Source organism: Schistocerca serialis, chromosome 9, assembly GCF_023864345.2.
Source record: "Schistocerca serialis cubense isolate TAMUIC-IGC-003099 chromosome 9, iqSchSeri2.2, whole genome shotgun sequence".
NCBI classification, from domain to species: Eukaryota; Metazoa; Arthropoda; class Insecta; order Orthoptera; family Acrididae; genus Schistocerca; species Schistocerca serialis.
The window spans coordinates 433595160-433620921 of NC_064646.1; positions in this window are offsets into that span (position 1 = coordinate 433595160).

Sequence of the window (25762 nt, forward strand, 5' to 3'; positions counted from 1 at the left end):
AATGAGCTCTTCCATGGAAAGTAAGCGTTTCCGGACACATGTCTATATAACATATTTTCCTACTTTGTGTGTGAGGAATGTTTCCTGAAAGTTTGGCCGTACCTTTTTCTAACACCCTGTAGTTCCGTTTGATCAAAGCTCCTATGCCTGGGTTACAGGCGGAGGTGAACTCATTCCGCTTTTAACCTGCCCATGCTTGCCCGCTAGCCTGACAGGTGACCTGCCGCACGTTATCAGCCGAACGAGCAGGCAGCTCTACTCCCATCCAATCCAAGCTGTGCCCAACCCAAGCAGACTAAACATGTCTTGCTTGCCTACCTGTCCATCTTCCCGCTGTGCTGCACTACGTGGCAGTTTATTCTGTACGCTGTCACTGTAGTGCTAGATCCGCAGCCCGTGGTCTCGCGGTAGCGTTCTCGCTCGCCGAGCACGGGTTCCCTTGTTCGACTCCCGACGGGGCCAGGGATTTTCACCTGCCTCGAGATGACTGGGTGTTGTTGTGTCGTCATCATCATTCATCCTCATTATGGTTGGAGGAAGGCAATGGCAAACCACCCCCACTAGGACCTTGCCTAGTCCGGCGGTGCGAGTCTCCCGCATCGTTCCCCTACGCTCTGTCACGGAGTATGGGACTTCATCATCACTGTAGTGTTGGGAGTAGGGTTCTGAAGTTGATGTAAACAGCCGAGTATCACAAGACGAGACACAATGACGACTACACCTTTTGTAGATCAGAAAATGGCGGATTTTATTAGTCATTTTTCTTTTTTTTTTGGTATATTTCGAGCTTATTGATTTCTTTCGATACGAACGGTTTTCTCTGCAATTCCACCCTCTTTCGACTAGTACTGGCTGTTCTCAATTCGAATCATCACCAGGCCATCTCTAATACATATTTTCTCTAGTAATGAGAACCATCACTGAAACGTGAGATTATTTGCGCCTAAGAACGTGAAGATGCTTACGTCAACTAAAGTAAGATTTTACAAGTGTAATTTCTGTTACTGAGTTCCAGGCAAATATGACCCCAGCTGATTCACTTTTAATTATTTTTTCCGGGATGCGTATTGGGGGTTCACTGAATTTATTCTATGTAACTAAAATAGTCCATTTTAAATTCCCCAATTGCAATTTAGCAAACACGAGGTTTGTTTTTCATTTTATAATAATCTAAAAGGTTGAAAGAAGAAGCTTTTCTTTCGTACTATGCTTTTCTCGCATTACGTTGCATACCACCAGAACGCCGGCCGGTTTGGCTGAGCGGTTCTAGGCGCTACAGTCTGGAACCGCACGACCGCTACGGTGGTAGGTTCGAATCCTGCCTCGGGCATAGATGTGTGTGATGTCCTTAGGTTAGTTAAGTTTAAGTAGTTCTAAGTTCTAGGGGACTGATGACCTCAGAAGTTAAGTCCTATAGTGCTCAGAGCCATTTAAACCACCAGAACGCGGATTTTCTTATCCTATTTTAATCAAGGTTAGCCCTAAATTTAAAAACCTTAGATGGCCTCCAGTCGTTAGCACACATTTGTACACACTTGTCAGCTACTAAGTCTGTTTTCTCTTTCAAAGTATTTATGGAGTGAGGAAAATGCTGGTCAAATTTACGAACATATCGTAACATTCTCGAGGTTCCTGTATGAGTGTTTATTAACTTTTTACACATTTTGTTTTGCTGGATACATACAGATTTTTTGAAGCTGCCTCATAAAAACGCGACAACTTGTCCTCTGCTGGATTTGCGTTCTGTTTGGTAAGTGGTATTATTCCTCAGTCCTTAGTTTAATCTTTTGGTTTGTTCATTTTGCTTCTCCCCCCGTTTCAATGAATGAGCAATAGTTACACTCACTACGCAAACATATGTCTGGCTAGTCACGTTGGACTGTCAGCGCAGTCTCTTGTTAGGTGCAGCAGGCTAAACGACTCTCGTGGAGCTTGCCAGACTAGCAGAAACCCAAGCCTGCTTTAACCACTTTGCTTCGATTCACATGTACCCTTGTGCCTCCGCTGCGGCAGACTGAACTGCTTTAATGGGTGCGGTGGAGATAGGGGCAGGTAGGCCGGAAGGAGGTGCTATTCCAATACAGCAAGATTTAACTGCTGTCACGTACCGTAAGGAGAAGTTGGGATCTCGTGCACGATTGTTGAGAGGTGCTATGAGACCAAACTTCGTATTGATGGACGATAATGCTCGACCTGATAGAGCACGTGTGGTTGATGTTTTTTGGAAACGGAGGGTATTGCACCGATGGCCTGGCCTGCTCACTCTCCCGATCTGAATCCCATGGAGCATGTCTGGAATGCACTAGTAAGACGAGTTGCATCACGTCACCATCCACCACCCACTCTCCAAGACTTGTGAGCAGCTCTTCAGAAGAATGGGCATTATTGCAACATGAGGCTGATGACATCATTAACAGCATGTTCCGCCGTTGTCTGGCCCGTATTGGTATTAGACGTGGTCACACCTCATACTGACCACATTATCCAGTTGTCGGAATGTGTGTGCAAATCCGTTAAGTTGGAAAAAAAATGAAGAAAATTTTCGCCTACCGCCGTATATGACGCAGTTGTTTATGTTCTGTATACTTTACATTGTTTCAACTTTACTATCAGCTGTTTATGCTGTTTTGTGGCAAAATAAGCGCAACGTTGCAAGATTTTCGTTTGTTGCTTTAATTTTGGACACCAGTGTATATACTGTTGCTCTTAGTCTTTTGAGAACAGTCCTCCAAAATAGTTGAAAGTATTGCTTAGTGGTGGTATTCAAATGTATCGTGCTATTACTAAGAGTGAAATAGACGAGTAGTGTCTCACTCTACCTTCTAGTGAATGGAAGCAGCAAGTGCGTCTCTATGATCTTTGTGTACGTTTCATTAGTCAGCGTGAGGCATCTGACAGAGGCAGAACGTGATCGGAAAGCGACATTAATGCAGGAAGGTTGGACTATTCGTGTAGTGCCCGCAGAGTTTAACGTAGCTTCATTTTCTTTTGCAAACAGTTTCTTGATACTGGTGCATTCGTAAGAAAGCCAGGGCAATTGAGATAACAGGAAAAGTCGGCCAGAGACGAGCGACATGTGATTAATTGTCCTCTTTGCTGGCGTACTGCGACTGTAAGAGCAGTATCTGGTGCAGTGTTAGTGACCAAACAGTGCGCAACAGATAAGGCCGGTTTAAGGTGAAGGAGACCTCATCACATCCCTCTATTAACTGCTCGGCACATGAAACATCTACATCGATTTTCTGAGGAGCATAGGGCCTGGCAGCTGCGTCACTGGCGGAATGTATTGTTTACAGACGAGCCCAGCTTAATAATGTTCGACGAGCGTTTACGTGTATATTGTCGTCGTGACGGACGGTATAATGAAGCAGCAGTCCAGAAAATGGGCAGATTTGGCTGTGGCTCAGTCGTGGTGTGGTGTTGTAGCTAATCGGACCTTTAGATACTCAGAGACCGACTTAAAGCTCAGAGGTACATTAATGAGATTGTACTGCGCGACATTACACCTACTGCAGTTGTAATGGGTCCCCAGTTTATCCTTGAACAAGACAGGGTCCGTCCGCCTGTAACACCCCAGAATCTTGAACAACTTGCAGGGATCCTTGCTGAGGAGTGGGCAAAAATTTCACAAGAAAATGATCGCAGAATTGTTAGGAGCATGCCTCGAAGATGTGAGGCAGTAATACGGCACGCGGACGGCCTACCAGACAGTGAAATGTTTCTTTTTGTGCCTTATGTGACTTAAATGACGGAGTTTCCACTTTGTTTTACGACACTGTATTGAATTTCTGGTCATAGCACCAACTTGTGTGGTGAGAAAAGAACATGGAATGTACATTTCCGTTAAATGAAGGTTTCATTTTCCATAACAAAAGTCCCTTTCACTCCAAACATTCACGAAAAAATAATGCAGGTGTTTAAAACATTGTTTCTCTAATTCTTTTGAGCAGTGTATTTAGTCTAATTCACAGGTTGTAAGTTTGTGTGATTTATCGTGTAATTGAAATTTGGCATATTCCTTTTAGCACTCATCTGGATTATTAAGAGTGAGCCATTTTTCAGATCACGGAGATGTCTTATCTAAATCATGTTGCAATTGGTTTTGATCATCTGATGACTTTGCAAGACGGTAAATGACAGCATCAGCTGCAAACAGTCTAAGAGGGCTGCTCAGATTGTCTCTTAAATTGTTTATATAGATCGGGAACAGCAGAGGGCCTATCACTCGGGGAACGTCGCATGTTCAAATGGTTCAAATGGCTCCGAGCACTATGGGACTTAACTGCTGCGGTCTTCAGTCCCCTAGAACTTAGTACTTAAACCTAACTAACCTAAGGACATCACACACATCCATGCCCGAGGCAGGATTCGAACCTGCGACCGTAGACTGAAGGGCCTACAACCGCTCGGCCACAACGGCCGGCGCGTCGCATGTCACTTCTGTTTTAGTCGATGATTTTCCGTCGATTACTACGAATTCAGTCGCACAACGGAGACGATAATCCGTTGGCACGCTGTTTGATTAGAAGTCGCTTGTGGGAAACTGTGTCAAGCCTTCCGGAAATCTAAGAATACGGAATCTTCATATCCCCTGTCGATAGCACTCATTACTTCGTGAGAATAAAGAGCTAGGTGTGTTTTACAAGTACGATATTTTCCGAATCCTTGTTGGCCAATTGTCAATAAACAGTTTTCATCGAATGATTCATAATGTTCGAACATAGTACGTGTTCCGGCGTAACATCAAGCGTCGGTACGTCGACCTGGAACGTAACAGCAGAGAGGGCTGCGAGACGATGTCAGCCAGTAGAACGCTGACTAGGACGGCACCACGACAGTGGGGCGGCACCTGTACGAAGAGGACATAAGCGCCGCTCCAGCTAGCCTCAGGCACACTGGAAGAGCCACACTGGAAGACACACTGGAAGATGAGCCGTGATCCTAAGCATTTAGCCGTGACTTGTGATCTATATTAATTGCTTGCATAGAAATTGTATACATCGAAGAACATTGATTATTTTCATGTCGCCAATTGCTTGCGACTCCTCTTTGTAAAGGGGCAAAGTTGAGTACTGTAAATTTAATTTTCTGTAATAAACTCCACTAATAAGATTTTCTTGAATGTTGCCTGTCTATCTAAGAAAACAGCTTCTTACGCACCCTATACTGGACGAGTGGGCAGGACATCACAGTATGTGTTCCAAAATCCCACTGAAGATAGACGTTAGTGATATGGGTCTGAATTTCAGCGGATTACTCATATTTCCTTTCCTGAGTGACCTGTGCGACTTTCCAGTCTTTAAGAACGGATCTTTCGACAAGCGAACGGTAGTATATAATTGCTAAGTGAGAAGCTATTGTATTACCATACTTCGAAAGGAACCTAACGGTATACAGTCTGGACTGGAATCTTTACTTTTTGTAAAATGATTAAAGTTGCTTCATTACACCGAGGATATCTACGTTCTTGATTAGAATTCTGGAATATTTACTTCGTCTTCTTTGGTGAAAGAATTTCGGTAAACCATGTTTAGTAAATCTGCTTTAGTGGCACTGTCATCAGTAACATTACCATTGCTATTGCACAGTCGAGGAACTGACTGCGTCCTGCTGCTGGTGTACTTTACATACGATCAGAATCTCTTTGGGCTTTCTGACAGAGTTTCATTGTGGACACTATTAAAAGCATCTCGCACCAAAGATGGCGCTAAATTTCGAGAATCTGTAAAAATTAGCCGATCTTGGGGATTTTGCGTTCTTTTAAATTTGACACACCTTTTTCGTTGCTTCTGGGACAATATTCTGACCTGGTTTGGGTGTCATCTCTTATAACATATTTGGTATATATCTGTCAATTACCGTTGATACTATTTCTTTGAATTTAAACCATATCTGGTTTATTAAAATTACATACTAATACCTTCAGGTGCTGACGGGCGTTGATATATATCAACGGGGACAGGTGAAAATGTGTGTCCCGACGTGGACTCGAACCCGGGATATCCTGCTTACAGGGCAGACGCTCTATCCATCTGAGCCACCGAGGGCACAGAGGATAGTGCGACTGCAGGGACTATCTCGCGCACGCCTTCCACGAGATCCACATTCTCACCTTCTATGTCCACACACTACATTCGTAGTGTCCCTACCCAGTACTCATTACTTGTGGAAGACATTCTTGCCAAGTCCCGTAAGAGTTCGAGTAATGTGTGTGAATCCGCACAGAAGGAGGTCATGGCCAGTATTGCCAGAACTATATACTTATATGGATATGATGTCTGTTCTTTCGGAAATGTCCGAAAGAGCAGCCACCATATCCATATATCTGGTCTATGCTTACGTAGTCAAACTGGAAGGTGTAGAGACTGTCTCTAAGGAAGGCGTCAAGCGAATTTTTATTTGCAGTTTTAAATAGGTATATTTTGCACTTAATTTTGGTGGGTTTGGATGTTAGAGTACTATGTCTTACTACAATGACCTTGTGGTCACTAATCCCAGAACTCGTTATGATGCTCTGTTTGCTCGGTATCATTTGTTGCTCACAGGTCAAGTATAATTGTTCAAGAAAAATTTCGGAGAAAGCATTCAGTACGATTTCGGACGACGTTTTACCCCTACCACCCATTTTAAACAAGTATTTTCTTCAACATATCGAGGGTAGATTGAAGTCATCACCAACTAAAATTGTATGATTGAGATACCTCCTTGAAATGGACACACGTTTTCCTTGAACTGTTCGGCAGTTGTATCATCTGAATAGGAGGTTATTAATTTATCCCGTTTGTCAAGTGTAACGTCTATTCATACTAACTCACAATAACTATCTACTTTAGTTTCACTACAAGGTGAACTGCTTCTGACAGCAAGAAACAATCCACTACCAAATGTATTTAACAAGGTTACCTCCTCCGCCTTCCATACATACAGCGTTTTGAGCTTCAGTGCCCTTTATTAGCACTCGGAGCTCTCGTAGCTCTCGTTCTTTTCCAGCACAGCTATGACAATTTATGACTACAATACCGATAATTTCTACGTCTACCTTCCTGTGTTCGTCCTGTATGTAGTTTCACGAGGCCCTTTAACCTAAAAAACCGACCAGTCCTCTACATACAGCCCCCACTACCCTTGTAGCCGCCTCCTCTGTGTAGTGGACCCCTGACCTTTTACCTGGAACCGAAAACCCTCGACCCTACAGCACGAGTCGAGAAGCCTGCGCGCTACACGTTCACAGAACCGTCTGATCCTCTGATTCAGACCCTCCACTCGGCCCTGTACGTAAGAACCACAGTCGGTTCTGTGAACGATGCTACAGACGGTGAGGTCTGTTTTCATTTCGCAAGCAAAGATTGGCAGTCTTTACCATTCCAGGTAGCCGCCCGAAACAAGAGAGAGTCTCTTCCGATCCATAGCGACTTACATCGTTAGTACCAACATGAACCACCACCTGTAGTTGACTGTATGGATCAGAGGAAATCAGCATATAACGTCGTGCGGATAGGCGGCCGCGGTATACGGAAGAACTGTTTATGCTGATGGTGTAATGAGTGTACGAGTGGTGTCGTGAGTTTATATCTGGCAGAACGAATATCGTTACCGAGCGACGTGGCGCAGTGGGTAGCACGCTGGACACGCATTCTGGTGGACAACGGCTAAAATGCGCTTCCGGCCATCCTGATTTATATCATCAGTTATTTCTCTCCTTTGAGAGGGCACGGCCGACTTCTCCATCCTTCACTAATCCGATGGGACCGATGACTTCGCCATTTGTTCCCCTCCCCCGAAGCAACCAACCAACGATACAACCTACGATTATTCCTGATGATCAAAACAGTGGGCGTCCCTCAAATGTGACTACTGAGATGGTGAAAAAGATCGAAGAAATGACTCCTGATCACCATCGATTGCTTTTGAACAAGATGAACGCAGTGTTTCCAGATATCTCCGGATTTTTTCTACATGAAATCATTATTGAAATACATGGTTTTCGAAAAATTTGCGAGATCGTCACCAGCTCACAAACCAGCACAAAACCAACAGAATCCCATCTTCAGGGGAATTTCTCGAGCGCATCGAATTAAAGATAAACAATTTGTTGACTAGAGTCGAATCGTGGGTGGGCCTGTACGGCTCTCAGGCAAAAAGAAAATGAATGAAGTGGCAACATCGCTCCGCACCATCAGCGAAAAAACTCAGAACTGTTGTTTCGACTTGGAAAATCATAGCTCCTATCTTTCGAGACCATAAAAGGATTCTCCTCATTGAGATTTTGTACTAGGTGCGAACAATATTAATGTTGCGCGATAGTCTGAAACCCAGCCCCCCCCCCCCCCCCCCACTCACTCCCCTCCGTGCCCACGGCCCAAAAATACTAATTAGGGCAGTGCGGCAAAAAATAACGGGAATATTAACGAAAGGAGCGTGCTTGTTGCATGAAAACTCACGTCTCCATACTTCCAACGACACAAAGCGGTTGGGGTATAATCAACCTCCCCATTCGTAGGGCGATATGGCACCTTCAGATTTTCATCTTTTCACCTCCCTGAAGTTTTTTATGAATGGAGAAAGATTTTCTGCCGATAATGAGGTCTAGAGTGCCGTCAAACAATGGGCCAAAGATATGGAGGTAGACTTCTCTGACGGCGGTATCAGCAAGCTCATCCCTCGGCTCACAAAAGTGCATTCAAAACGAAGGTGACGACGTCGAAAAATACTGTTTGATGTACATCTGCGAGATTGTAAATTTTTCGCACCACACCTTCCAGCTACCTTTTTACATAGTCGCAGCTCCGACTTAGACATGGCGTTGTACAAACTTTCCAGTATCCTCGTCACAGAAAGTAGCTCCCTGTTCTTTCCGCCAATTCTCTACGCTGGTGTGCCTTTCGCTGTTTGCGCCAAAATGTTGCCTTTGTAGCCAGAGGTTCATATGAGCAGAGATGAACAACGGAGCGAGCCAATTAAGGACTGTATTGTGGGTGATCAAACACTTCCCAGCGAAAACGCTGCAGGAGCGTCTTCATTGCCCCTGTAGAATGCGGCTGAAAATTGTCTCGAAGAAAGAAACGCATGACATTTATGTTACGTGAGCTGCATAGCTTCAGGCGAAATCTCTCAACAGATCCACATACTTGGCTGGATACACAGTTGTTTTAGGCATTTCTACGTGATCACTTTGCGCTCTGAAATGAATAGAGCGACGTGAAGCGATCGACAGCCACACTAAAGACACTGCTCAACATAGCTGTGCAAAGCTCCATTGGATTTTCACAGGGGTTTCCATTTCGCGCCTAATTGGACCTTACTTTCCGAATACGCCTTGTATAAAGATTCTTGTAATTGTTGATGAATCAGAGCCTCGTAATACAATTTCGAATGCAAATCACTTTTCAGTCGTTCAGTGAGTTTAGTTTCTTCCACCGCCTCCCCAGGAAAATTTTATTGTGAGTGTCACCGCAATGCACTAAGCGAAACACAATCACTCAACATAAAGCATGATGTGCTTAGCATACCTGCTTTTTGCATTGCACTTGGGCAAGGCTTTTTCTTTTCTTTAACTGCTTTGCTGCGGCACTGAATTTTAATTTGCACCACTTTGGAACAGTATCGAGTTGTTTCTGTTGCTGCAAGGTAAGTCATAAAAGTTTGTTAGAGCCAGATTTATATTAGTGAGGACATAGTAAAATCATTCACACTTCACCATTGGATTGAAAGGGTATTATCAAGTTCAGTTTACGAAAAGTTTAGTACAGATTTAATCTCTTTGTGGGATTAGAGTTCGAAATTTTTTTTAGTCAATTTTGGTACATAATTTGCGGCCCAGTTTTTATATAAGTATTTTAGACAGTTATTCTTTCAACTTTCAGTCTGTAATTTTGAGTAGAATTTTTACTCTGTTGCTTTTTATGTGTTGGAACTGCAAGACACGTACTGTGATGTCACGCGTTGTAGCACTGTTCACTGTACTGCACGATACAGAATTTGAAAAGACACCTTCATCAGGGTACAGTTTTATGTTTTCTAATCATTTTTTTCTGAAAGTTAATCGTAATACAGTTACACACTCTCATCGATTTGGCGACTCCTTTCATGAGACAGCATTTACGTAAGCAAACCACCAGCATTGTTCAGGTCCACATTACAACACAGACATACAAGAAAGTTTAAAAATAAGAAACCAGTTTTCATACACAAAAAATAAAACAAATCAGTTACATTATACGAGGAGTATATAACCCTTATTCGATTCTGTCATGCCAGTAATTGCGGTAGATATATTTTCATAATGCAAAGAGACAGTTCCCGTTCGTAGGTGAGCGGCCGTCGCGTCATACGCCATATACAGGACCCGGGTTCGATTCATGGTACTACTCACTTGCTACGAGCTGGAATGGCGTGCATTCAGTCTCGTGAGGCCAGTTGAGCTTCTTGTTTGTGAAGCAACGGTTCCAGACTCTGTGAAACTGAAGAACGGTCGGGAGAGCGATATGCTGGCAATGTGCATACTGCACCGAAATGACGCAGTAAGGCAGAGGATGGCAAGGCAGCCGATGAGCATCGCTCCATCCTCTGGACCTGATTGTAGAGTTACATTTTATTCGCAGAAGAAGTACAGGGTCAGCAAAATGAAACTGGCCGGGTAAATATTTACAGTAAGACTGAGGCGCGAGCGAGGCTTGTCAGTGAACATCACAGTTAGCAACTTGCGGTCAGGTTGTTAGCGCTGCTGCCTCTAGACCAAGGGATCCCGTGTTTGATTCCCGGCCGGGCTGGAGATTTTATCCGTTCGTGTATTGAATTGAGCCAATCGGCGTTCACCAGATCCCACAGCACAAATCAGGCCATCTCACTTTGTTGAAAAATACTGAGTTATTGTAAAATATTCACACCATATAGATCTCCCTTTAACAGGAGCAATTTTTTATAATTTTTTTATTACTTCAGATCGCTCATTGCACCAATTATGTGTAATGTAGGAGTGGCTATTCCGCGCCGTATTCTCTTCCCACATTTCTCTGCTCATTCAGAATCCCCCTCCTCTTCGTGATGAGGAGCGCGGGAAAAGTGACGCTCTTCTTGTAGCGGCGGCTCCTTTGAGGAAAAGAAACACCTCATTGTTGCTGAAATGCGCCGGCCGACGAGTGCAGCTTTCTCCAGTGGAGCGGGTGCCCACCACCCCTTCCACACCCCTCCTACGCCTGGTGCCAGCTCGCCTTTATCCTCTCGAAGATCAGCCCGAAGTCTCAGTTTTCTTGCAAAATGTTGTGATATCGTTAACTGACAACAGAGCGATTTCGGAATCACAAACGGAAGCTCGTGTAACGGCAACAGGACATTCAGGATCTGTAACTCCAGTAACGGTCTGATACGTCTGCCCTGGACACTAGTAAATCAGTGTATACAGAACTGCGTAAAGTGTCACTGAGCAATTTGGATGAAGCGTTTTCAGAATTTACACAAATAACTTTTAACTTTTACCACTCCCTCAAAGTACAAGGTATAACGAGTATAATTGTAGGTATTTCTATTGGTAAATGAGGACGGTGTACTGAACACCATTATATCATTTTTACTTCATTTAAATTAAAAACTTAACTCCCCTCCCCACCCCCAAAACAGTCCACGAAGGCCCAACGGTACCGACCGAACGCCGTGTCATCCTCAGACCACAGACGTCACTGAATGCGGACACCGCTCTCCTGGCCGTGTGTCAGTTTACGAGGCCGGATGCGCCACTTCTCATTTAAGTAGCTCCTTAGGTTGCCTCAGTTTGCACCCCACTTCCCAACAGCGCCTGGGTGACCGGATTGTCGCCCATAAAAGTGCTAGTCCAGTCAGACAGCTCTCAACTTCTGTGATATGACGGGAATCGTTGTTACCATTGTGGCAAGGCGTTTGGCACTTACTTCATTTGCAGACTAATACTTATAGTTATTACAATTCGTATGTTTTTACGTTGAGTAGTACCTCTACGTACGAGTGGCACAAGCAAGTTTTTAATGTCTCGTTTCCCCGAGACCAGGCGAGGGGCTACTACAGAGGTACAGCACGCCTTGCCATACCGAATGTGATCTCTCCCGGAACTAACAACGAATGAAGGAATCTTCGTTGATCCATTATGGACCGTGCGACAACGGCGGGCGTGTATTTCTTGATGCAATAATTTACCGACAGCCGTATGTATGGTAGAAATTTATTTTATGAACTTCTTATGTGCTACCTGTTTCGGCATTACATTGATGCCATATTCAGGCCCCACACGTCATAGTCGTAAAAACACTATACACGGAAGGAACCATATAACTGACCTGGCCACCAAGAGCTGTTACATAACAATTTGATTCAAGGATCCAGTTATATGGCTCCTTCCGTGTATAGCGTTTTTACGACTATGACATGTGGAGCCTGAAGATGGCATCAATGGAATGCCGAAACTGGTAGCACATAAGAAGTTCATAAAATAAATTTCTACAATACATACGGCTGTTGGTAAATTATTGCATCAAGAAATGAAGGGCTCTGTCAGGGTTCGTACGTACCCCAATAACTATTATTTCACATACTTAGTGTGAAATAACAATCTTTTGTCAATCATTATTTGTTTTCTCTATGGCGTCCATTCGCAAACAAGAGCAGAACTGAGTACGGAGGTATAAAAACATTTGATTGGCAATTTAAAGCTGATCGTGGCATTGCCAGTGCATATCCCTGCATTTTTCTTTTAACGTGCATAACACTGATGTTTTATCTTATTAGGGAAATAGAGAGATTTCAAGAGTTCTGTGATGTTGTGGTGAGTCTTTAGTGTTGACAGCCATACATATCTTGTCGTTGTCCATACTCGCCTTACCGCCAGACAGTACATCGAACAGATCCTGTTGAACCAAGTGGCGCCTGCTGCTTTCGGTGGAAGCCCTAAATTCCTTCTAACGCGAGGGCCCAGGACCTACAGACGGGCGTCAACAGGGATGTCTTGCGAAGCCTGAACGTGGAAGCCATGGAATGACCGGCGATGAGTGTCGACCTAAGCTCCATCGTGAGTATGTGTGACATGCTTGACAGACGTTTTCGTGGTCGCCCTGTTTCACCCCAGACTCACCAAAACTCTCATGAACACCCATTGAAGAATGGTAACGGATACCACAGGGTGCCCAGCGTAGACTTTCACGGAGCATACCACGTAGGTGTCAGGCAGTGATAAGCGCTCGCGAAGCGCACATATATTGATAAAGCTCTCAAAGTGCAATGAAAAGGGATGACAGGACGACTGTTTATTTACACTTTGTTTCCGGCTCAGTGCAAGAACTCTCTATTCGTACTAAACCTGCAGAAATGCCTCAGTTTAGCCGATGACTCCATAGTTGGTGGTATAAGGGGCGTACAGTATAAATGGCCACGCTTTCGCACCCGAATTTTTCGATAATTAAGCCAGTCCGTCCTTGAACTGACTTAGTGAGCCTCCGTATAGGAATTATTCCTTCCTGTTATGTAAAGATGCTCTTGTAGTCTTATGTCTTCTTGCAGAGCCGTAGCAGCGCCATCGGATTCTGAAAGTGCAGTGTTACTGCCTATGTTTTCGTAATAAACTGGGAAGAAGTTTTTGTGCAAATAATTTTTATACGGGTTGCCACTATGGTGCGTCTATTTAAGAACCACCTTAAAATGAGCTTGTTCACGCTGATTATGTGCTAACAACTAACAGTATGAGATGATGGTCTACCGCATGACTACATCGAGAGGCATCCTCTTGACGAATACCGACTATGGCGCACAATGTTGACCGTACAATCGGTGTAGTTCGTATAAGATCGTACATCTTGGATTACGCCAAAGTTATTCATTTATTTGTTAATATCAACGTTTTCTGAGATTGTAAAATTACTGAAAGATATGAGGTTTGGAACTTAAATAGTGGCAACTATTTACTCACAACCGATACAAAAGAGTTACATGTTTGCACCTGTTGCCGTCCTTCAAAGTAGTCACCAGCGTTGTGTAGAACCCGTTGCCAGCGATGTGGAAGGCGTAGTATACCGTTAGCAGAGCCTGTTCTGTTGATGATGCGAATGGAGCAGTCTACTGCCTGTCGAACCTCTGGAACAGTTCTGAAGCGAATGCCACGAAGTGGTTCATCTTCGGAATCAAATCAAAGTCACAGAGACTTAGGTTCGAGGAGGATGGTGAAGTATAGTACGTCCCAGTCCCATGGACTGGACAGAGCAGCCACAGCTTGCGCTGTATGCGCCCACGTATTGTCGTGAAAATGATGGGTGGGTTGCGCAGAAAGTTTCGCCGCTTCTTTCGCAAAGCTGGTCGTAGGTGTCGCTCCAAAAACGAACAGTAATACTAGGCACTGACGGTATGCCGTGGAGGAACGCAATGCGTTAGGATAACACCATCACAGTCGTACACGAGAATCACCATAACTTTCACCATACTGGGACTCTGACGCACTTTCGACTTTCGCGGCGACCCATAATGATGCCTTTCGATGGATTGGCGTTTAGTTTTGGCTCGCACGATGTGGCCCATGTCTCATTCAGTGCTACGATACGGCGTAAGAAATCCGCTCCTTCGCGCTCATAGCGCTCCAAGTGCGTCTGAGCAGCATCGTAACGCAACCACTTCTACATTTCCGGCAAGCCATGCGGAACCCGTCGTGATGCAATTTTTGGCATGCCCTGGTGTTCCTTCACGATGCGAAGCACAATCGTATGCGCTAATCCCGTTTCGTGGGCGAGCTCACGAATCGTATGGCATCGATTACTGGCCACTAACGCGGCAACGGTATGTACTCCTTCTTCAGAGACGACCTGCCCGATGCATGTCTGCCACAGTTTGCCGACCTTCGTTGAAGGCTTTTAGCCAAGGTGGCCCATTTCTGTGCGGCAATGGTGATTCCCCGCACGCCTCTTGAAGACCTTGATGACTCTGTCGTGCAGTACGACCTCTGGCATATTTAATCTTGATCCAACTCCGTCGTTTCTGTTGCGAAAACGTAGTGACGCCGTTACGTTAGGCCACTCGCTCACAAGTGACTGTGTTTCCCTCGATTGTGCGCATGCCGGTGGCGTGGGAGGGGCCAGTCCATTTGCTCGGAGGTGAGATAGGTATGTCAACAACGTGTGTTGTCAGCGACAACAGTAGATTCCATTGCGTAGTGTCTCCACAGCAGTGATGCCACTATTTAAGTTCCAACCTACGTAGTATTTATGACCCATAGACGTCTCCTAGTGTCTGAGTGACAAAACGTAACCTCTGTTCTAGAAACATTTGTTAATAACAGTTACCTGATTCGCGTCAGAATAAATATACTTTCTCTATGCATCTCTTGTCACGATTTACTCTTTACTTGGTTCACACCGAAGCCCTGATACATTCACTTCACGCATGTAAAACAGAAAAACTCGAAATAAAGTAAATTGCGCTCTTATTAGCAAATAAGTGGTGCCTTACAACGTGTCCAACATTTTAGTTCAAGTTAACGAACGACGATGTAATGATGTTCTGTTGTGTACTTAATTTTTGAAAGATATAGTTTTGGTACATCTACATCTACATCTACAACTATACTCCGCAAACTACCCAACGGTGTGTGGCGGAGGGCACTTAACGTGCCACTGTCATTACCTCCATTTCCTGTTCCAGTCGCGTATGGAAAGCCTCCGTGCGCGCTCGAATCTCTAATTTTACGTTCGTGATCTCTTCGGGAGGTATAAGTAGGGGGAAGCAATATATTCGATACCTCATCCAGAAACGCACCCTCTCGAAACCTGGACAGTAAGCTACACCGCGATGCTGAGCGCCTCTCTTGCAGAGTCTGCCACTTGAGTTTGCTAAACATCTCCGTAACGCTATCACGCTTACCAAATAACCCTCTGACGAAAGGCGCCGCTCTTCTTTGGGTCTTCTCTATCTCCTCCGTCAACCCGACCTGGTACGTATCCCACACTGATGAGCGATACTCTAGGTCGGTTTTGTAAGCCACCTCCTTTGTTGATGGACTACATTATCTAAGGACTCTTCCAATGAATCTCAATCTGCCACCCGCCTTACCAACAATTAATTTTATATGATCATTCCACTTCAAATCATTCCGTACGCATACTCCCAGATATTTTACAGAAGTAACTGCTACCAGTGTTTGTTCTCCTATCATATAATCATACAATAAACGATCCTTCTTTCTATGTATTCGCAATACATACATTTGTCTGTGTTAAGTGTCAGTTGCCAAACCCTGCACCAAGTGCCTATCCGCTGCAGATCTTCCTGCATTTCGCTGCAATTTTCTAATGCTGCAACTTCTCAGTATGCTAAAGCATCATCCGCGAAAAGCCGCATGGAACTTCCGACACTATCTACTAGGTCATTTACATATATTGTGAAAAGCAATGGTCCCATAACACTCCCCTGTGTCACGGCAGAGGTTACTTTAACGTCTGTAGACGTCTCTCCATTGAGAACATAGTCGTCATTATTGCACAGTGGGATACGGCAGACGCCCAAATTCATGTTCCCCTAATTCTTTTGAGCAGTGTACAAGAGAATGATTGTGAACACTGTCGAACTGTCTGCAGATGCTCGTTCGCCACCATTCGCTCCGGTGTAAACTAGGCTCGACAAGACGCTATGAATATTCCATACCTTCGCAAATGAAGTCGGTCGCACACCTGCGCAGGGCCGACAGAATTCAGCGGGCTTATCCGGCACGGCATTACGTCTGCGTGGTGTGGGCGTGTCTCGCGCAACTTTGATGAGCTCTCGCAGACGCGACAAGGTCCGCGGCGCGCCTCCGATGGAGCGACTCGCGGGTGCCACCGTATTATACGGCGGCTGAGCTGCCAGCGCGGCGGCGAACATCTGCGGTATCCGGCAGCCGGCTACACCTGCATATGGCCGTGTTCCCATAGCCTAGGCCAGCCTATTAGCCTAATCTCCCACTTCACGGTCCCGCGAGCGCCGTAATGGAGATTGCTATCTCTCAAGATGATCGCCGCGTTTAATTGAAAGCGCCGCAGCCGCGGCCGCGTCCGTCTGTGTGGGCGCTCCCTAACCCCCCATTGCAGGATGGAAAAGAGGGTGCCGACTGTCATACTGAGGGGGCGGCGGCGGGGTGGGCGGGGGTAGTAGGTGGGGGGAGGAGCGCAGAGTTGGCCAGAATACGCTACCCTCTCCCGGTCACAGTGGAAGGCCACGCAAACTGCCTGTGTTAATGAATGGACAGGGAGAAAAACTGATGAAAAACAGGGTTCCGTACAAGCTTCATAAATTGAAAGCAAATCTACGAAAAACGCCAGCATATCCTAATTCCGATTACCAGCTGCATCGCCACAAAGGACATTTCTTTCTGTATATACAGTATAGGGTGTTAGGGGTATGGGTACAAATATTGTGATCATTGGTACCTTAAGATGTACCCACTTCAGTGTGTCAGTTGTTTTTTGTCTGCATCCAACAGTCTTTCAGCAAATACATCCCATAATTTTCTACCTGATATTTTCTGCATTGTCGTTACTGCACTGGGAAGTGGACGACGCCTGTCAGTATCGACTTCCCGCTTTGTGTTCTTGCATGCACATTTCAATACGTGACCTGCTGCCCATGGGAAAATAAACTTCAATGGATGGCTTATGCCACTAGTGCTAAGGAGCAACTAATCAACCTAAAAACATGCATCTTTTGCTAGCTATAATTACACTGTTGGCCATTAAAATTGCTACACCACGAAGATGACGTGCTACAGACGCCAAATTTAACCGACAGGAAGAAGATGCTGTGATATGCAAATGATTAGCTTTTCAGAGCATTCACGCAAGGCTGGCGCCGGTGGCGACACCTACAGCGTGCTGGCATGAGGACAGTTTCCAACCGATTTCACATACGCAAACGGCAGCTGACCGGCGTTGCCTGGTGAAACGTTGTTGTGATGCCTCGTGTAAGGAGGAGAAATGCGTACCATCACATTTCCGACTTTGATAAAGTTAGGATTGTAGCCTATCGCGATAGCGGGTTATCGTATCGCGACATTGCTGTTCGTGTTGGTCGAAATCCAATGACGGTTAGCAGAATATGGAATCGGTGGGTTCAGGAGGATAATACGGAACGCCGTGCTGGATCCCAACGGTCTCGTGTCACTAGCAGTCGAGATGACAGGCATCTTATCCGCATGGCTGTAACGGATCGTGCAGCCACGTCTCGATCCCTGAGTCAACAGATGGGGACGTTTGCAAGACAACAATCATCTGCATGAACAGTTCGATGACGTTTGCAGCAGCTTGGACTATCAGCTCGGAGACCATGGCTGCGGTTACCCTTGACGCTGCATCACAGACAGGAGCGCCTGCGATGGTGTTCTCAACGACGTACCTGGCTGCGAGAATGGCAAAACGTCATTTTTCGGATGAATCGAGGTTCTGTTTTCAGCATCATGATGGTCGCATCCGTGTTTGGCGACATCCCGGTGAACGCACGTTGGAAGCGTGTATTCGTCGTCGCCATACTGGCGTATCACCCGGCGTGATGGCATGGGGTGCCATTGGTTACACGTCTCGGTCACCTATTGTTCGCATTGACGACACTTTGAACAGTGGACGTTACGTTTCAGATGTGTTACGACCCGTAGCTCTTCCCTTCATTCGATCCCTGCGAAACCCTACATTTCAGCAGGATAATGCACGACCGGATGTGGCAGGTCCTGTACGGGCCTTTCTGGATACAGAAATTGTTCGACTGCTGCCCTGGCCAGCACATACTCCAGATCTCTCTCCAACTGAAAACGTCTGGTCAATGGTGGCCAAGCAACTGGCTCGTCACAATACGTCAGTCACTACTCTTGATGAACTGTGGTATCGTGTTGAAGCTGCATGGGCAGCTGTACCTGTACACGCCGTCCAAGCTGTGTTTGACTCAATGCACAGGCGTATGAAGGCCGTTATTACGGCCAGAGGTGGAGGTGGTTGTTCTGGGTACTGATTTCGTAGGATCTATGCACCCAAATTGCGTGAAAAAGTAATGACATGTCAGTTCTAGGAGAATAATGTATTTGTCCAATGAATACCCGTTTATCATCTGCATTTCTTCTTGGAGTATCAATTTTAATGGCCAGTAGTGTATTAGTCTTCAAATGAAGTAAATACTGATATAATGTTCTTCAGTACACTGTCCTCAGTCATCGATAGAAACATCTGCACGTGTAGTCATAACATCCTGTATATATACAGAGTCCGCCATAAAAATGTATGCACACTTTAAGGAATGACAAGTATTACTTATGTGTTTCTTTTACATCTAATAATTAATCACACATGTTGTACAACCTTCAGGTTTGCACATGGTTTCTTTAAACGTTCAAAATGTTCACCGTTGGCGGCTATACACGTAACAGAACGACGAGCGGTCGCTGTAACTACGTCAGTCAATGTTTCAGAGCAGATCGCTGCACATGTCGATGCAGTCTCCTGGCGAAGTTCCTCCAGCGTGTATGGCTTACGTCGATAGACATTATCTTTCACAGTTCCCCCACAAGTAAAACTACTCGTACATAGGAGTTAGATTTGGCGACCGTGGAGGGAAGTCAATGGTCCCTCTTCGTCCAATCCAATGCCCCGGAAGATTGTCATCCTGTAGAGCTCGTACTGCTAGGTGGTAGTGTCGTGGCGCACCGTCCTGTTGGTAGAAATCCTCTTCATTAGCTCCATAAAGCACACGTATACCTGGCAAAATTGATGTGCGGAACATTTACAGGTACACTTCTCTAGTGACAGTAGCGTCAATGGAAAAGGGTCCTACTAAGCCCCTAGATGATTGTCCACACCATACATGAACTCCTAGTAGATTGACCGCTTTATCCACATAAACACGCGGAATTTCCGATGCGCAGTACACACTGTTACGCCCATTTACGGTTTCATTAAGTTTAAATTGTGCCTCGTTACTCCACACTACCTTCGTCATAAATTGTTCGTCATCAGTTTACCGTTTCCTGATACCATTCACAAAACTGGATTCGGCGACCAGGATCGTCATCATTAGTCGCGAGCAGTAATCGTGGAATGTAAAGTTTCCATTTTGCAGCTTTCAGTATTCTTCATACAGTTGTGCTGCTAACCCCCACTTCACGTGCACATTGCGTAGCAGACTTCTGTGTAGAATGAACAAACGTTTCTAACACGAGAGCCGATGAGGCAGGACTTTTAGCTGCACACTGTCTTCCTGATCTTCCTTTGTGAATATCACTGATCGTTCCATGCAGTTCAAACCTGTCAATGATGTGTTTCATTGTCAGCGTGTTGGCGGTTCTCTGTCAAACTCCTACCTCCACTAACGTTGCACTTCAACGGCATTATCAATCTTTAAAAACCACTTCACAATACATTTTCGTTGCTCGAATGTTAAGCGTGCTCCAGCCATCTTGTTTTCTCAGTACCGAGACGAAAGTACTTACATCTGTTGAGCCAAATACCATACTACACACTCTCGTAACTCACATCGGACGACAATATCGATATCTCGTTAGAGCCTGACAAAGAGTGTATACATGTTTCTGGCGGACTCTATAAGATACTCGATATACAAGGTGAGTCATGCAAGACGTAACACCGATTTTATTTCGTGAATGGTTACACATATCGAAAAGTGGCTTTCAGTGGATGTTAGAGCGTCGAGGGGCACGTATTTTTTTATTTGGTTAATGTTTTAAGCTCTGATACCAACGGAGATATTGAAGCAAGCAAGATTTTTTAAATGGAACCAAATACTGTATTCGATAACTCTTGAGAAGACAATTACTGTGATACAGCATTTGTTACTGTTAGCGTTGAAACCTGTAGAAAAATGTTGGAGAAATGTCGTAGAATGTGGTAACACAGAGGCCAGAATCGGTATGAGCTCTTGTGCTACGCTGTCTCAGAATGCCAACAGATTTGCTTGTTTACTTGCCTGCACTGCAGGCCGATCATTTCTGCTTCAGGATTCGTTGAGTGAAGACATGCACATCAATGAGAAGTTGTATATACTACTTTTATATGATGAATGTAAAAGATATGCCACAAAAACAGTACAGCGGTATAGGGCTATCATAGGGACAACTAATGTCCGACACATCGGGCAATTGCACGAATTAAACACACCAAAAAAAGTTTTGCATCACCCCGGTTCCCAGAACTCCTGAAGATCGATGTTGACTGTGGATATGTATCACAGACACAGTCCGTTTGACTGTTCAGAGTTGTCACTAAACCCGCCCAAAGATGTAAACAGCCCTGCATGAGCAGCGCCTATTATACGGAGGGGTTCCGACGGCCGATCAGTTCCAGCCATACCACCAGGAAGACTGTCCATAGCTCATGTTGTCTGTAGTTCAATAATGCCTAGACGGTAAATAACGCGGTTCGATCGCTTCCGCATTGTTACTTTTTGTCAGGAAGGACTCTCAACAAGAGATGTGTCCAAGCGTCTCAGAGTGAACCAATGCGATGTTCTTCGGACATCGAGGAGACACAGAGAGGAACTGCCGATGACATGCCTCGCTCAGGCCTCCCAAGGGCTACTACTGCAGTAGATGACCGCTACCTATGGATTATGGCTCGGAAGAGCCCTGACAGCAACGACACCGTGCTGAATAACGCTTTTCGTGCAGCCAGAGGACGTCGTGCTACGACTCAAACTGTGCGCAATAGGCTGCATTATGCGCGACTTCACTCCCGACGTCCATGGCGAGGTCCATCTTTGCAACCACGACACCATGCAGCGCGGTACAGATGGGCCCAACAACATGCTGAATGGCAGGATTGGCATCACGTTCTCTTCACCGATGAGTGTCGCATATGCCTTCAACCAGACAATCATTGGAGACGTGTTCGACCTGGTCAGGTTGAACGCCTTCGGCACACTGACCAGCGAGTGCAGCAAGTGCTGTTTTGGAGTGGCATTATGTGGGGCGGACGTACGTCGCTGGTGATCATGGAAGGCGCTGTAACGGCTGTACTATACGCGAATGCCATCCTCCGACCGACAGTGCAATCATATCGGCAGCATATTGGCGAGGCATTCGTCTTCATTGACGACAATCCGCGCTCCCATCGTGCACTTGCTTCGGGATAACGACATCGCTCGACTAGAGTGGCCAGCATGTTCTACAGACATGAACCCTATCGAACATGCCTGGAATAGATTGAAAAGGGCAGTTTATGGACGACGTAACCACTCTGGGGGATCTACGCTGAATCGCTGTTGAGGAGTGGGACAATCTGGACCAACAGAGCCTTGATGAACTTGTGAATAGTATGCCACGACGAATACAGGCATGCATCAACGCAAGAGGACGTGCTACTGGGTATCAGAGGTTCCGGTGTGTACAGCAATCTGGACCGCCACCTCTGAAAGTCTTGCTGTGTGGTGGTACAACATGCAATGTGTGGTTTTCATGAGGAAATGATGTTTGTGTTGATGTCTATTCCAATTTTCTGTACAGGTTCCGGAACTCTCGGAACCAAGGTGATTCAAAACTTTTTTTGATGTGTATATTAACATGGTAGTGCGTACAGGCTGTTTAAACACCAAAAACAGGAAAAGAAAGAAGACTACAAGTGACAGAGAACGCAAAGAAGCTGTCCTGGCCACGACGCTAATGAATCCGGACAGTGGTACGAGACATACTGCCGAGGGCTGTGGAATCAGCCAGACGAGTGCCATTCACGTCCTGCATCGACAGAATTTCCTTCCCCATCATCTATCAGGCACTCGACGACCGCTATTTCGAACATTGTACAGAATTTTGTCGGTTTGCTCTTCAACAAACATACAGAAGACCCTAAGTTATCCCAACGTCTGCTCTTTATCAATGCAGCACCGTTTATTAATCACGCTGATGTAAATTTGCATAACATGCATTACTGGGCAGCGGATAATCCACGCTGGCTTCATCACGTTCAACATCAATGGCCGTGGAGCGTAAACATATGGTGCGGCACCATAGGAAATTGCACTGTGGGACCTTACTTCATCTCAGGCTTTCTAAATGGACATTCATACACACGAACATTCTGCTAGTCCTTCTAGAATCGGTACCACTGGATATTCGACAGTGTATGTGGCCGCAAGACGACTGTTGCCAAGTTCACTCGTCCCGTGCTGCAACGTAAGTGCTCAATGAGAACTTTCCTGGACGTTGGATAAGACGAAATTCTGTTGTCAAATGGTCTGCGAGGTCCCTCAATTTGACTCCTTTAGGGAACACTCAAAGATGCAGTTTATGACAAAGCCCCAACTGCATCAGACGATATGTGTCGTCGAATTGACAGTGCATGCGCTGCCGTATCATCCACGGTAATTACGTCTGTTGATCGTTCTTTCGAACGGCGATTACAACTGTGCCTTCCAGCCCTTGATCAACAGTTTGAACACAGGCTTAAATAAAGGATAGTTATTTCTTTAAGAGAAAATTTATCGTACGTGATTTGGGTAGTCACCAAATAACTGTCTGTAAATTATTTACTTCATTTAAGAGTGTACGAATCTGAACTCCAATATCAAATAAGTCGACAGCGGTTGTGGCACAAAGCTGGTAATACTGTCATTACACGCTTACGTTCAGCATGAAACGACGTTTCGTCAAGAATATTTATTTTACGTTGTACAGATGGTCACCAAAGTATTTTTAATAAAGTTTTTAGTTCAATGAATGTATACCACGTTATATATAGGTGAAATCTTCTTTCCAACTTTCCACACTTATGTGAGAGAAGTCATGGTGTCATGGGATACCTCGTAACATGGTGCTGCATCTCCTTTTGCCTGCTGCAATGAAGAAACTAGATGGCATGGACTCAACAAGTCGCTGGAAATGCCCTGCAGAAATATTGAGAATACTGATCCATTCTGCCTCTATAGCTGTGAGAGAAGACGAGTCGCTCCCTCACTAGTCTCCATATTCAAGAGTACAATTTAATATTGATTTTACACCTGACATCGTTTTTGTAAGACGACAGGAAGTTATGAGCATGAGCAGGCATTGATGGGAGCACGCATTGTTAATGCATGCGAGATCTTTACAGTGGTTCTCCTTCGAATAGTATTATCTGGAATTGAGAACGAGCAGTCACTTTGCACATTTAAGAGTAAATGTTGCAGTGGACATTTGGGGCTTGAAAGCCATGTGCAACTATTAGCAAAATCAACATCTCGAAGAACAGAATATTGGACCCAAGAATTTCTCGTACCGGTGTGCAGACAATGCTTTCAATCAGAGGTGAAAAAACTACCTACCTGGACCTACTACAAGTTAGGCGTCTCTTGCATCAGCAGGGCAGGAGCACGAGAGAAATCTATCTCACCTGGCCAGCACATTACAACAGTGTTGTAAGCGCACTTTGTGAACAGGGATGGCGGCCATAAAAATTCGCGAGTTTCTTTATTCACCGTGGACCGGACGCTATCGGGGGAGCCGTCAGGTGGTGTCATTTCTCTACCTTCAGAGCTTTTTGGGAAGCCTCAGGCTTTCAAAACTCTTTTAGAAGGAACACAACATGTATGATAACTCTGAAATGATCTGTGTTGGAACACAAAGGCACTTGTCTTAGTTTAGCTCGGGCCCCTAATTGGACACGCAGCAACGTTCGAGCCATCCAGATAATGATCCCGATGATAAATGTGTTGTTCCCTTCAGAGTTATATGGAACCTCAAAACATGCCGCCTAAAGTTGCCGTGGAAAGAATCCTCTCTGCATGGGAACGTGCGAGTCAAGGATTGGTGCTTCTCGTTAACTTTGATCAGGATTGGCCCACGATTAGAGCAGACGAATTAGACAGGGAGCTGGTGGAGTCTTGAGGTTGGCATGAAATCCATGTGGCGATGGTGTGGGAGTGATTTTGTGGTGTTTGCTGAGATTTGATGGAAAGTGAGGCAGGAGAAACTTTGTCTTCCGATTCAGACTCAGTCTGGAGTGGGTCTTCTGATTCAGTCCCAGGTCTGGAGAGGATTCTGGTCTTGACTCTTTTTATGAGTGGATTGCACATGGGACACTTGTCCTAAGCGTGACTTAGTACTAGCACTGGTCATAACTGGGGAGCCTGTGGTGCGGACTTACCAGTACCGACAAAATGTTCAAATGTGTGTGAAATCCCATGGGACTTAGCTGCTAAGGTCATCAGTCCCTAAGCATACACACTGTTGTTGTTGTTGTAGTCTTCAGTCCTGAGACTGGTTTGATGCAGCTCTCCAAGCTACTCTATCCTGTGCAAGCTTCTTCATCTCCCAGTACCTACTGCAGCCTACATTCTTCTGAATCTGCTTACAAGGGAACCTCCCTATCGCACCCCCCTCAGATTTAGTTATAAGTTGGCACAGTGGATAGGCCTTGAAAAACTGAACAAAGATCAATCGAGAAAACAGGTAGAAGTTGTGTGGAACTATGAAAAAATGAGCAAAATATATAAACTGATTAGTCTATGTGGAAGATACGCAACATCAAGGACAATCTAACGACAGGAGCGTCGTGGTCCCGTGGTTAGTGTGAGCAGCTGCGGAACGAGAGGTCCTTGGTTCAAGTCTTCCCTCGAGCGAAAAGTTTAATCTTTTATTTTCAGTTTATGTGACAAACTATTATGTTTTCATCAGTTTTTTGGGAGTGATTATCACATCCACAAGAAAACCTAAATCGGGCAAGGTAGAAGAATCTTTTTACCCATTCGCCAAGTGTACAAGTTAGGTGGGTCGACAACAAATTCCTGTCATCTGACGCACATGCCGTCACCAGTGTCGTAT